A 14584-nucleotide genomic window follows, 5' to 3' on the forward strand; every position below is an offset into this window, starting at 1 on the left:
TTCTCGACTGAAAAAAAGAAAGACATCAACATTTTGGATGACATGGTGGTGAGTTAATTATCTGGATTTTTTTAAGAAAATGGACTAATCCTTTAAGAAACCCGCTAAGGTACAGTCCGGGAGACATGCCTAGAAAATGTATACCTGTAGTTGAGGTTTAAAGCTCACGTAACACACGCTGTTTCTGCATTTCTGATGTTACTGATTCTGAGTACCTATAGAGTAGTATTACATCCTTTATATCACCGAAGAGTCTTTAGTTTAATCAGATTTATACAAGAAAGATTAGCTTTACAGAATCTTTCCGATAAGGTACGAAAAAATGAAAAAGGAGGAGTTACTACCGCGGGAGGAGTGAGTATGACTCATGCAACACTATACAACACTTATAACTTATGATTCACTACATGTTCGTGTCATTTATATAATATGCACGCGCATATTTACAACATAAGACAGAAGTGTTACTTACCGCATGCAACTCGTGACCCGGTTGAGAAAATCCAGTGCATCAAACACACAAGCAAAACTCCGCGGCTACCCCGGATAATAAACTATATCCATTGTTTTCATAAGGCTGGATTTCTTCTCCTTACATCCAAAAACACACTTCTTCTTTCGTGCCATTGTTGACTTTTGAAATTAAACAAAGCTGTCACATGATGTGAATGTTTGTAAGTTCTAGCGTCTCCCGCTGATTGACGGGTGGGCGGGGTTTTCTGTGGGGAAGTGCCCATATAAAGAAGTGATACGTATAGAAAACTCCTGAAACGTCAGTTGGAACTGTAATCGAAAAAAACTTTCCGAAACTTGTACGAATCCTGGCGAAGTGCATTCGGCACAGAAATACTCTGTAACACGTCCAACTGCTATTTTGACACTTCGTCTATGTTTAGCATGAGGAAACAACTCCATAACTGTGTTAATAAGTCAGAATGCTTGAAATACCATTGACCCCCCCCCTTTAAATTAAGAGTCTTCGTAGCTCTAGCGCACTAAGAGACAACGTTATTGGGAAACGCAGCCAAGAGGTTTATTTTGTGATAACAGTCGGTTGGATGTACATTATCCAGCTTCAGCTGCTTGCTATGAGTGAAAACTGGACACAAAATATTGATTTGAAATATTTTATTAGTTAATTTGTTATACATACATTTAGTGTTGCTTTCGTCAACGAAAAGTATGACGAAATATAGTCGTCAACGAACCTTTTTCCCGTGACGAAAACGAGACGAGACGCAACGAAAAGGCTGGTCATGTGACGATGACTATACTAGGCTTGTTTGAGATTAGCAAATTCTGTGCAGAATCGATCACCGGTGATCAGCGCAAGATGCATGTCGGTTAGAAAAGTGTCCGACTTATCTCCGACTTGCTCTGATGTCACGCTGACGTGTGCAAAATAACTCTCACGATGGAGAGGCGGGCTCGTCGGATTCTACAGCCGAGCGCAGTTGCTCTCCACCGACTGCGTTGACGAAACGCACGATGGGAAAAGACTTGCTGACGACACAGCTTAATGCTCATTGGCCTGGGGATGTCAGCTGATGACTTGTTAATTCTAAAAACTCTAATTCCTGTAGTAGTTTTTATATTAATTCAATTGTTCTTTACTATGATATTACTATTTTTAATGAATTCCTGTAACTTTTGTATTGGTGTTGATTTATTTGTACTGTGAGCTGTTTATATTTCAAACAACAGAAACGAATTTGTATTACCACTAGACTTAGATTTATTCATTCCAACATTTACTAAGTAACCTTTTCCAGTAACGAACAGTTCACCTTCGTTGATTCTCCTTATAAACATCTTTATGTAAATGCATTTATTGGTATTTAAGTTGCACTATTTAATCCACGATAAAATACGCGAACGTGATCTCTGCCTCTGCTGACGTTTGTAGTCGACTGGACGGCGAGATTGGTGACGTGTCTGACTTAAAAGCTCTTTTTTCACTCCTCCCCTCACTGCAGCCGTCTGCTCTTGTCTGAATTTCAGGCAAGGCCAGAGGTGGAAAAAGTACTAAAATATTGTAGGGGAGAGCGGGGTATGTTGTCACACTTTTCACACTGTCTAACATTTACTGAGCACCATACATCAAAATGGTATAAATCTCATACCAAATGAAAGAAGGAAGTCTTGGGCACATATGTTGTATTCATAACATCTTTATATCTTATCTCATTACAGAGTTGTAGACTGTTGAATAGTGACTGTGCACTTGTGACAATTTGCCCCATCGGAGGGTAAGTTGTCACACTAGGGCGGGTAAGTTGTCACACTAGATTATCTAAAAATAAGAACACAACTACTTAATTGTGAATATTGATTTTAATTTTTAAACTCAAACCAAACTGGAAATATAAACATCCGTGCCTGGAGAATCTGGAAAAACAATTATTTCAATCCAAATAATGCACATTTCAATTAAGTGGCAAGACCACTTTACTTTGAACTTTGGTTCAAATGTTCTATGGCTTTCACATAAAACCAGATAACTGAATGGAACGCTGCAGATAACTTGCTTAACTTAACATGTTTAACCTCTGAACAAAACAGATGCCCTGTATGACTAATAGGACTCATCTCCAGAATCACAATTCTGACACACATAAATTGCCTGGCCTGAGGTGCAAGCATCATGGGCCCAATTGTTGCATTTTACACATTTTACCCAGGTCTCCTTTGGACGACTCTTTGAAAATGGCTCTACACAGACGAGGCAGAAGCACTCTTCATCATCTGATGATGACTCTTGCATGATTTTTCTTCTTTTAGCTGCCTTGTTTTTCATAGGTCCAGATTTCTGCTTCCCTTTCTTTTGAAACAGCTTTTTGCTAGATTGAGGCTTATTCTTTTCTATATCATGTTTTCTGAGCATGTTCGATGTGTTTGTTTGTACAGGGGCAAGTTGTCAGATGTGACGACTTGCCCCAAAGTCATTGAGACAACTTGCCCCATACTTACTTGTGTGCTAATGTTGTCTAAATCTCAAGTTTAGCTCATCATATCACTTTAGCTAAAGTATCAAAAGACACTTTACGGTCTCCTCTATTTTGTGCAAAATAATCATTTTAAACATTCACACCTAACAAAGTTGTATTGCATAAAATGTAAAGTGATTTTTTTTTACTTTTTAAGCAGAAAAATAAGAAAATTGTGCTAACCTCAGATTACAGTGATCTTGACCACATGTGAACAGGAAGTTCACTATAGAAGAAGAAGTCACATAAAGTGGCTATTTGATTTTTGAGATAGAGCCTCTAGTGTTGGAGTTATTAACAGTGTGACAACTTACCCGTGTGACAACTTACCCCGCTCTCCCCTACTCAAGTAAAAGTAAAGTTACTTTAATAATATCTTACTTAAGTAAAAGTAAAGTTACTGGTCTAAAAATCTACACAAGTAAAAGTAAAAAATAAATCATTTTAAATTTACTCAGAGTAAAAGTTACTTTTTTACAGCGGGGAGAGGTGGAGGATTTTAGTATAGTTCAAAAACGACAAGGGAATATAAATCTCAAACTAGTTATTTTTAATTGTAGGAACATCTTTACAATTAAAGTGCAATAACAAAAAGTTAATAAAATAAAAAGCTTTTTTAAACTAAGAAACATTTATGGAATTGTTTAATGATTTTACATGTGAGTTATGCACTTTTGAAGGTGGTCAGCAGCTTGTAAATACAATCACTATAGTAAGGTTGTAATTGATGTATTGCTGGTAACATACATTATTTTATTAAACTATATATCTAGTTTAAATGAGCATATAATGAGATGAGTGCCATGTCATACTTTTGACACGTTTCTTGTCTTCTAGCTTCCCTGACCTGGGTACCTGATGTCAGACCTTTATTCTCTCTCTCTCTCTCTCTCTCTCTCTCTTTCTGCAATGTCTAATGATCTGCGCATTCTCGAGAACGTTCTTAAGTTGTGTTTGACTTGACGCGAAGCTGCTAGACTGCGGAGGATAATGCGCATTGTATTAAAAACGCGTCGTGCAAATGAGCGGTAAAACCCGGTCTGCAATTTCGTACTTAAGAGCATGAATCCTACCTTTCATAGGAATGAAACACTCGCTTTGCGTCAGTGTAAAAGTGGTCGCTTAAATATGACCAGGGGTTTCTTTCATAAGATTTGAACTGAGGCGGGTCTACATTAGCGCGCGCCTGTCTATTTCGTCTCCATGGTTCTTTTTGCGCGTTCCCCCGCGGGCCCTGCCCGCGTCTTTATCACCTTGCTTTTTAAAAATATTTTTTTACTCAGTAACGGATATGATTTAAAATGTAGCGAAGTACAATACTTTAAACAAAACATACTTAAATAAAAGTAAAAGTACAGATTTTAAAAACTACTCAAAAAAGTTAAAGTACACAAAAAAACTACTCAATTACAGTAACGTGAGTAAATGTAATTCGTTACTTTCCACCTCTGGGCAAGGCAAGCTTCATCTCAAACAAGCCTACTAAAATGTATGATGCAATATTGTTGACGAATAGAAACGAGACTAAAAGTGGTTTACAATATAAAAACTAAGCTAAAATGTCTCTTTATTTTCGTTGACCAAAACGAGACGAGACGAAATGTTATAACGTTATTTCGTCTTTTACCCATCCCAGGATCTCTGCGCCCCCCCCCACCTGACTGCAGGTGATCACGTGTGTTGTTGGCGCTGCGTAGATCAATCAAAACATGAAAGTACCGCGAGAGTGCGTAGAAAGCATGCAGAGCAGTCTGCTCTCGCGATGCTTTGATATCTTACGCCTCCATTTCAAACAGTGTACGCGGGAAGCGCGAGTGTTCCTTTTCAGTAGTCCGAGACATGCGGAAAGCGGAGAAACGGAGAAACGGGTGCGGTTACAGAGGTGAAGCGGATTTGGTCAACACGCCTTGCTCGTGCACCTAAGATCCTTTCCCTTTTACGGACACGAGTCACGACTCTTCATGGCAGTCGCTGTTGAAGATAAACACATTTCCACTAAATGCTGCACAAAACGCTTCCAGTACATGAGAAAAGCTGTAGCCGCGCGGCGATTCCAACCGGGAAGACGCAGCATTCTGGCCAAATGTAAAAGAAAAGTCCAAAATAAATCCCGTGCATCACTTTCAGGTCAGTTCAACAAGCCTGTTAAAATGTATAGCTTTGATTGCTAACACCACCAGTAAACAATGTACAAATTTATGTAACAGTGGTTTAAATGACATTGTGCTGCGTTGCGTTTTAATGCATTGTAAATATAGCTATGCTAAATACATTTGTTGTTTTGTATATGCTTAATAACTTCCCTTATTTATTTATTATTTAAATGAACAAAACATACTTAGCTGAATACTTGAGTATTAAATCAATCAAACACCTGTACTCATGGCCGTAGCCAGCTACCTCTGTAATTTTTTCATATAAAAAAATTAAATTAGAAGTTCTCTGAATGACTAATTAGTTTTTCAAAACGAATCCGCATATAAAATTAAGTTTGGACAGTTTACTGTACAGTTTAGTGTAAAATGACGAAGATTGGCTTAAGCTGCGTGGGCGGGGATACAGAATTTGCAGTGTTGCCAGATCCCATTGTTAAAAATCCTCTTTAGACGTAGTGTTTTAGCAATCAATGTGACACTTTGACATTATCTATAAAGTGGTTGTTAGGTGTAGGTTAGTATTAGCGATTTCTCTGATTTATTTCTGAAATACAAGGTTTGGACGAACTTTGTTTCTTAAGGCCAATTATTTTTGCTTGTTTTTCGTACTAATAAGATGCATCATTCAGCGCGAGCAGGTTATTGCTGATACTACATTCGGTAAGATAAAAGCAGTAATCATCATAATTGTGTCTGTAAGAGTATCAACAGTATCAACACTATCGAAAAACAGAAAATAACTCTGGTACAAAGATGTAGAAGAATTAGGTTTAAATAAAATATGCCAAATATTTTAAAACACGTAGCGTAAAACGGTAAAGCTAATCTCAACAAAACATAAGCATTAAGAATGCTGTTATTTAACTTAATTTAGAAGTTAAAGGAATAGTCTACTCATTTTCAATATTAAAATATGTTATTACCTTAACTAAGAATTGTTGATACATCCCTCTATCATCTGTGTGCGTGCACGTAAGCGCTGGAGTGCGCTGCGACGCTTCGATAGCATTTAGCTTAGTCCCATTCATTCAATGGTACCATTTAGAGATAAAGTTAGAAGTGACCAAACACATCAACGTTTTTCCTATTTAAGACGAGTAGTTATACGAGCAAGTTTGGTGGTACAAAATAAAACGTAGCGCTTTTCTAAGCGGATTTAAAAGAGGAACTATATTTTATGGCGTAATAGCACTATTGGGAGTACTTCGACTCGGCGCAGTAACACCCTCCCTCTCCCATTATGAGAGTGAGAAGGGGAGCGGACTTTTCAGGCGAGTCGAAGTACTCCCAAAAGTGCTATTACGCCATACAATATAGTTCCTCTTTTAAATCCGCTTAGAAAAGCGTTACGTTTTATTTTGTACCACCAAACTTGCTCATATAACTACTCGTCTTAAATAGGAAAAACGTTGATGGGTTTGGTCACTTCTAACTTTATCTCTAAATGGTACCATTGAATGAATGGGGCTAAGCTAAATGCTATCGAAGCGTCGCAGCGCGCTCCAGCGCTTACGTGCACGCACACAGATGATAGAGGGATGTATCAACAATTCTTAGTTAAGGTAATAACATATTTTAATATTGAAAATGAGTAGACTATTCCTTTAACCTTTAACAAAGTCATGCTGAAAACAATAAGAGCACTAAACAAGTTCTTGTTTAAAATCTGGTAACGTTTTTGTTATCCCTTTATAGGGCACTCATTGAAATCTTTGGAAATTCTAATTTTTAACCTCAGAAAGCTAATGGGGGATGTTACAGGACATTCTTTAAAAATAAAATTAACAATATTTTTCACCTTTGCATTGCAAATCAAGGTCAACGAAGTTACCATATATAAGCACTTGCCTGTCTAGGGTAAAATAAATTACAGAGAGTGAATCTTTAAAATTTGATAAAAAACACACACAAACTGCAAGGGACATTTATTTATTATAGGCACAAACTGCAAGGAACATTTATTTAGAGACATGGTCTTGCGGTACTGATTCTGGCTTGACTGGGTTTACAGGAACAACAATAGCCGCTTTTGCACTATCGGGACTGTGCGAGCCAGGGCTTCAAACGGGCCTCACGGAGCCAATAGCCTCAGACCTCCAGCTGTGTAGCCAAAATCACGACGCGTTTGCATTGTCAAGCCAATAGCGCCGCAGCGCTTCAGAAAACCCCGCCCTTAATACGCCTACCTGGATGTAATGTCACACAACTCCGCCTGTTTTACTGTGAGGAAGTCACTTCAATCTGACAGGAGATGGGAGTGAGATCGCATAATCATTCAACAAACAAAGAACATAACTAAGGCGGCTGTTTGCACGGTGAAAGCCAAGATGAGAAGATAGATGTTTGCTCCATCCGCGGTGTTACTCTTGAAGTTTATGTTGGCTGCACACGAGCGATCTCAGGACGGGACAATATCAGATCAATAAGCTTTATGAAGTAGGATAATTACAAATAAAGCATTCATCTACCTAATGTGCCATAATACTATATACACAATATTTTAAAGAATATAACGAGTCCTAGTTTTACATTTATGTCAAATAATCTTATTTTAAAATATGCACGTGTGTCTAAATATGTAACGTTAAGTTTGTAATTATAGTTCTATGGCGATGTAAACATACTTACACATTATAAGATATCTTTCATATCTTTAATCATGAAAACATTAGTTGAGCATCACATGAAACACAAGGTAACTGTCTAATAGCTATTTCAATAATGTGTCAATCAATAAATACTTTTGTCTATAAAGAACTGTCTCGAATAGCTGAATAGGACTGAAAATCACTTTACTTGCATCTCAAAAATCAAAACGTTTGAGAAATCATTAGAAAATGTACTCGTTAAGAATCAACTCTGAATATACACAAGTATTTAAAAAGCTATGTTACAGTGGTTAAGTTAATAATGGTTACCATTTTGTAGCATCTTACCATTTCTGTGTTTCAGATGTGATCCTTATTAAGCAATCATTTTCAATAAACTGACAAGCAGTTGTAGTAATAATAACGCGGTACTTTATTTACATATGAAGTTTATATCAGTGCACAGACAGGTATTTAAAGACATCTCCTCCGGACGGATTTCAACATCCATGGCTCCTGTCGTCTCATCATCATCATCTTCGTTTCATCTCCTGCTCTTTCATCTGTTGCTGTATCATCTCTCATATACAAAATAAAAACTCCTGGATGACAAACTGAAAGCTTTACGTTGGCATTTTTCTGTAAAACGGACACAAAAGAAAGCAGTACATGTGACGTTTTGTATAAAGGGTTTGTAAATACACATACAGTATACCGACATATAAAGTTTGCTACATTCATATAAGAGTTTAATTAATCTCCAAAATACCAGAAAGCATGGCTATGACTATAATAAAACCATGGTTACTTTTTCTAAGGGCTGACTAAAAAATTCAACAGAGATGACACTATAACACAAAAAACACCCATGTAAGACACTTCGTTATTTGTATTTTAAGTGTTTTGTATGCAAACGTAATGTAGCATTTGTATTTGTATTTTAAGTGTTTTGTATGCAAACGTTATGTAGCATGTTAACTCACCGACTGTAGATACCATCGTGACTCGATCGCTTTAATACATGGAGTGATGGATGATGAAATGATGATTCAACACACATCTTTAATTTCTCAGCACTGTTGCACTTTAAACACTTTGTTCTGTGCCCGAAACTTTATAAACTTCTCCCGAACCAGTAGCGGTGTGCGCCGGATCCTTAGCATGGCGAGTTCGGCGTTGTGACGCGTTTTTGTTTTTTACATACGCAGATCATTTTCTTCAGTCCGAAGTACAAACATAGCAGGCATCTTCCGTGAAACAGTAAATTACTGGTGATCGCGGTTATTTTTAAAGTTTTAAATCTGCAGACAGATGGATGCGCATCTTGCCAGAGTTCAGATAAACTCCGCCTTTGACCTTTACCACTCCCCTAGCCCCGAGAAGCCCGCTCTGGCCCAACGATTCTTTTAGAAATGAAACAATTGCGTGAGTTTGAGGAAGATAAAATGTATTTTTTAAAATTAATTTTTAAGAAAGGAAGTCAGAGTTGCGTTAACATATATAATTTTTTGTTTAAAAAAAGAAAAAAAAACATAATTATGAGAAGTGCCCTTTATTTTACTTGAGCCCCTGCCTCTCAAAATGTCTGTGCACGTCCCTTGGTCTGACTCTTTTTTAGACTATTCTCTCTTGCGTGAATACGTTTACTACTTAAAAACATAAAAGCTAAACAAACATCATATCTAGTCAAACAGCATAACAACATCGCTACAAATACAGTATGGGATTAAAATCAGCGAACATCAATAGGCTTAGGCTACGTTACCTTGTTTTTAGCGACGCTTGGTGAAACAGCAGTGGATGTTTTTCGGTTCAGATGTTGAATGTAAAATGATCACATTCTCTGCCGTTTATGGGCATATTTACTCTCCACCATCGCGCCAACTAAATTCAAAATGTATCACACGCTGTGATCTGCTTCCTGAACGTTGAACAATGATCCGTGTGAATCAGATCTCAGTGCGTGTAGTGCGCGTCATAGAAATTTAACGAGGCTTCGAGGCAGAATTTTTGCCTCGAGGAATTTTTTGAATCGAGTTAGGGGCTGGACACACCAAAGCTTTTACGCCCACGGCCGGCGCATGTTTTCAATAGTTTCCAATGGAAGCTCTGTGTTTTTCAAATAAGCCAGCAGCTAGCGGTTTTCTTCCGCGCTGAAAACCGGCGCCCTGCGTTTTTTCCGCGCTCAACGCTGAGCACCGAGAGTTGAAAAATTTTCAACTTTGGAAGAAAAGCTCCGCTCGTCAATGTCAGTTCTCACGCGACCGTCCAATCACAGTGGAGGTGGGTGGACAAGTATCACAGCAACCAACCGTATCAGAGCTACCAAAGCGCTTGGCTGAAGAAAGCTGGCACTCAGCTGAAAAAGAGCTGGCATTCGGCGTTGTCCAGGCATATTCAGCCGCGTTTAAAACTTTTGGTGTACACAACCCCTTAATCGACTAACTCGATGAATCGTTTCAGCCCTAATGGTAACACACACAACATGAGATTTAGATATTTTTCCTCAGATCACACAAACACTCATCCTGAAGTTTGGACAGAAATCTAAGAGATCTTTCATGTTCTTCACTCTCTGTAGTCTGTGGGGCTGCAGTATTACAGATGAAGGTTGTGTATCTTTGGCTTCAGCTCTGAGATCAAACCCATCAAATCTGAGAGATCTGGATATGAGCTGTAATAAACCAGGAGATTCAGGAGTGAAGCTGCTCTCTGATGTACTGAAGGATTCATGCTGTAAACTGGAGAAACTACAGTAAGTGTTATTATTAAACTGCACTTTCAAGTGTTTGTGAGCACAATAAATCTGTCAGTGATGATACTGATTTAAGCATAATATTTCTTAACTACATAAATAATTTCTTCAATAAAAGCTGTAACTGATTCAGTGACTTCATTTAATTTAATCGATAGATTAAAAATCATAATAAAAAATACATACTATAAAACGGGCAGTTCTGGTTCTGATTGGTTGAAATGCGTTCTAAGCCGTGATAAAGTACCCCGGTAAACCCACGGTTCAGACCGCGTTACATAAGTATCACTGCGCCACTGTTGCTGCGTACTGATTTATGAAAATAAACACCACAGTCTTTAATCATATTTTTAATTTGTGTACAATTGCACAATTAATGGTGATATCCAGATAAATGTCAATAAATATTGTTGAGTCCTCTAATTAATAAAGAGAAATTAGAGGAGTTACCTCAAATTCATATTTCTGCTATCCACTGGGTGGCGATCTTACCCAACTTAAACACTGACGCATTCACTCAACACCGAAAACACAGGGTGTAAGTTTTAATGGCTCTGAATCTGATCTCTTACAAAAGTTATTCACAAAAATGGAATTATCTTTTAGCTGAAAATTTGAGAGGTGATAAAAAAACAAATGAAGGTAGGATGAAACAGGTTTTTTTGTTTTTGAAAGCGGATGGTCTGTTCTTTCAGTTGATATTTTATGTTTATTTAAAGAGGATAATTTTTCTGTAAGGCATTAAACTTAAACTGGGTGGCAACTTAAAAACCGCTGACGGGGAAAGAGTTCAGCATGCTTCCAATTGGATCATCACTTCAACAGTTGCACGATATAAATGTTAATGTATAAATTAACGTTAGATGAATGTTGATTTATAAAATAAACACCACAGTCTTAAATCATATTTTCATTGTGTCTTTGCTGCGTCTGTGTTGCTTGAGAATTGCGCTCTGTTGCAGCCACACTTGATTCTAAGGAACTACTTTGTTTGGCGGAAGAGTAATATTTGTACTAATATAATTACAACTTATTTGTGTTTTATTTTATGAAATCCTGCTAACGTTATGCATATGAAGTAACCATTTTATAAAAGCAATAAACCCCGCGAAGCAGTGGGGTTACAGTGCATTTTATAACAGCTAAGGGGGTTTTAGGCACTCCGCTTCGCGTCGTGCCTACCAACGCCCCTTAGCTGTTATAAAATGCTCTGGTAACCCACTGCTTCTTGGGGCTTATTGCTTTAATTACTTTTGTTATCTTCTGAAAAGTGATGCAGGAAACATTTAATGTTAATAACTATATGTTAACTAAGCCATTATTAGAAAATAATTGAATACACCAAACACAAATTACTCATCACATTATTTTATGTTCTTATGAGTTTTTTTAGATGTAAGTTGCTCTTTTTGTATTTTCCCTGCAGTCTTTCCGGTTGTGGTATTACAGATGAAGGTTTTGTTGCTTTGGCTTCAGCTCTGAGATCAAACCCCTCACATCTGAGAGATCTGAATCTGAGCTGTAATAATCCAGGAGATTCAGGAGTAAAGCTGCTCTCTGATGTACTGAAGGATTCACGCTGTAAACTGGAGACACTACAGTAAGTGTTATTATATTATTGAATATTTTTATGTGTTAGGAGAAACACTGCAGTAAAGATGAACGAGTAAAAATGTTTTTATTATTGTGATTAAAAACAGAGTCATTACAGCAGCTGCTGTCAGCTAATGAGAAACCGATAATACACGATATTGGGTGTTTTCACACCTAGTGTGTTTGAGCCCTTCAAACGCTTTTAGAAATGCTGCCACCAAATGCTGCACAAAAAGCTGGGATCTTTTGAAGTTGTGATGTGAACAAGAAAGGGTCTGAGATAACTTTAGTGCTAAAGACGACCAAAAAAAACAACTGGGTCCTCTTTTGAGACCACTATATTGTTAACACCAAAGGACTGAGGTCACATTTGGCCAGGGGCGTAGGAGCGATTTTGAACCTTGGGGGGGCAGTTAATGAGAGTTCGGGGGAAATTCCTTGGATTGATTATATATATATATATATATATATATATATATATATTTATAATATGAAGTGACAAACTGGGTAGATTATAAAAACAGAGAGAATCAATCTAATACAACTGGTTACATTTACCTACAAGAAATAAACACTGTCTGCTAAAGCATACATAAAATAAACAGATTTTATATCATCCAGTGACATGATGGGTTTTAACTTCTGAACCAATCAGATTCAAACAGAATAAAGTCCAAACTGCAAAAGCCGTCAACTTTAGTGTTTTAAATGATTAAATTGCAAAATATCATCAGTCCATATGCAGCCTGACGTTGGAAGGCCACTTTGACCGTTGACTGTATGGCTTCAGCTGAAAATGAGCCAGGAGCAGCACTGCTAGATGCTTGGATACTCTGTAAAACAGAGAAGAAAAATATTACTTCATGCCTAGCTAATGTCACTATCAGTGGAAGACTGCTAACGTTAACGAGCTTGGAAAACACAACAAACTTATTCTGCCTAAATAAAGTAATGATTACTTTATTTATAACTAGCATATCTCTTGTTACAGTCCCTGCATTGTAAAATGAAAGTTAGACTTGCGGGGAGTGAACATTTAGACATAGACAAAAAGTATCAAACGTAGCTTGTGCATAAAAGTAAGCTTTTCTTTTACACGTGTGTGAAATCCATTGACGCCAAGTGAGCGTTGCAGACTGTCATTCAGCCGCAGCATTAACGAGTCACATAATGGATTTAGATCGCAAAATAGTAGGTTTTAGAAGGCAGGCAGCAACTGATGATTGAAAATGGTTTGCTGTAGCTTGATGGAAAGAATTTAAAAAGTGCAGGTAAAGGGATAACCAAGCTGACATTGTAGTATACCGGAATATAAGACAAGGTTTTTTGTCCTAAAAATAGGTTAAAAAAATAGGGGTCGTCTTATATTCGCGTTATAGAAAAGATCACGGGGGGAAGGGAGAAAGCACAACGGAATTAAATAGTGAAATAGTGTCTGATAAGCAACCCATTAAAGGGATAGTTCGGCCAAAAACGATATTAAACCCATTATTTATTTACCCCCAAGCTGTCCAAGTTGCATATGTCCATCGTTTTTCAGACAAACACATTTTCGGATATTTTAGAAAATATTTTAGATCTTTCTGTTGATTAAATGTAATGTTACGGGGTCCAGCAATAGTCCACGACCTTCAAGTCCAAAAAAAGTGCGTCCATCCTTCACAAATTAAATCCAAACGGCTCCAGGATGATAAACAAAGGTCTTCTGATGGTAATCCGTGCGGTGTTGTTGTAGAAATATCCATATTTAAAATGTTATTAACGTAATTAACTACCTTCCGGTAGCGCCGCCATCTTAGTGTACGCACTTTTCTTAGTGACGTATGACAAATTCGGAGGGCGGGGGACAGAGCAGCAGCAGAGAAACCGCTGTATGCTGCGTAAGCGCTCATCCTGAATGCGGATGACTCTAAGATGGCGGCGCTACCGGAAGGTATTTAATTACGTTTCCTACAAATCTTGCGTTTCCTATCTGATCAACACAATCCTCGATTCGAGGCAGTGGAAAACAATCAGGCTTCGTTATGGCATTTAGCTTTCTGTAATCTGTACAGAACCTAAACGACTTGTCAGGTTTATTCACAAGCAAAGATGGAGATGCCCAACTAGAGAATGAAGGTTCAGCAATGTTATTTTCCAACATATACTCGATTTCCTCATCCAGATGTTTTTTCTTATTTTCAGACACTCTATAATACCGCTGATGAATAGGACTCGAATCTCCGACGTCAATGTCATGCTCAATCAAATTTGTACAAGAAGGAGTATCGGAAAACAGTGTAGAATACTCATTAATCAAATTAATCATATCATTACACTGTACATCCGTTAGATGGTTAAGCCGGTTACGCATAGAACTCAATGCTTCCGAATTTCGAAGACGACCTTGAAGAACACAATCTCCAGGATAGATTTCTTCTTCCTCCCCACTTACCAGATTTTGCGTAAAACCCAATTTTAGATGGTCCTTGTTAACAGAAGAATCTGCCAACAGAACAGGTTTAA

Source organism: Misgurnus anguillicaudatus, unplaced genomic scaffold (assembly GCF_027580225.2).
Source record: "Misgurnus anguillicaudatus unplaced genomic scaffold, ASM2758022v2 HiC_scaffold_34, whole genome shotgun sequence".
NCBI lineage: Eukaryota > Metazoa > Chordata > Actinopteri > Cypriniformes > Cobitidae > Misgurnus > Misgurnus anguillicaudatus.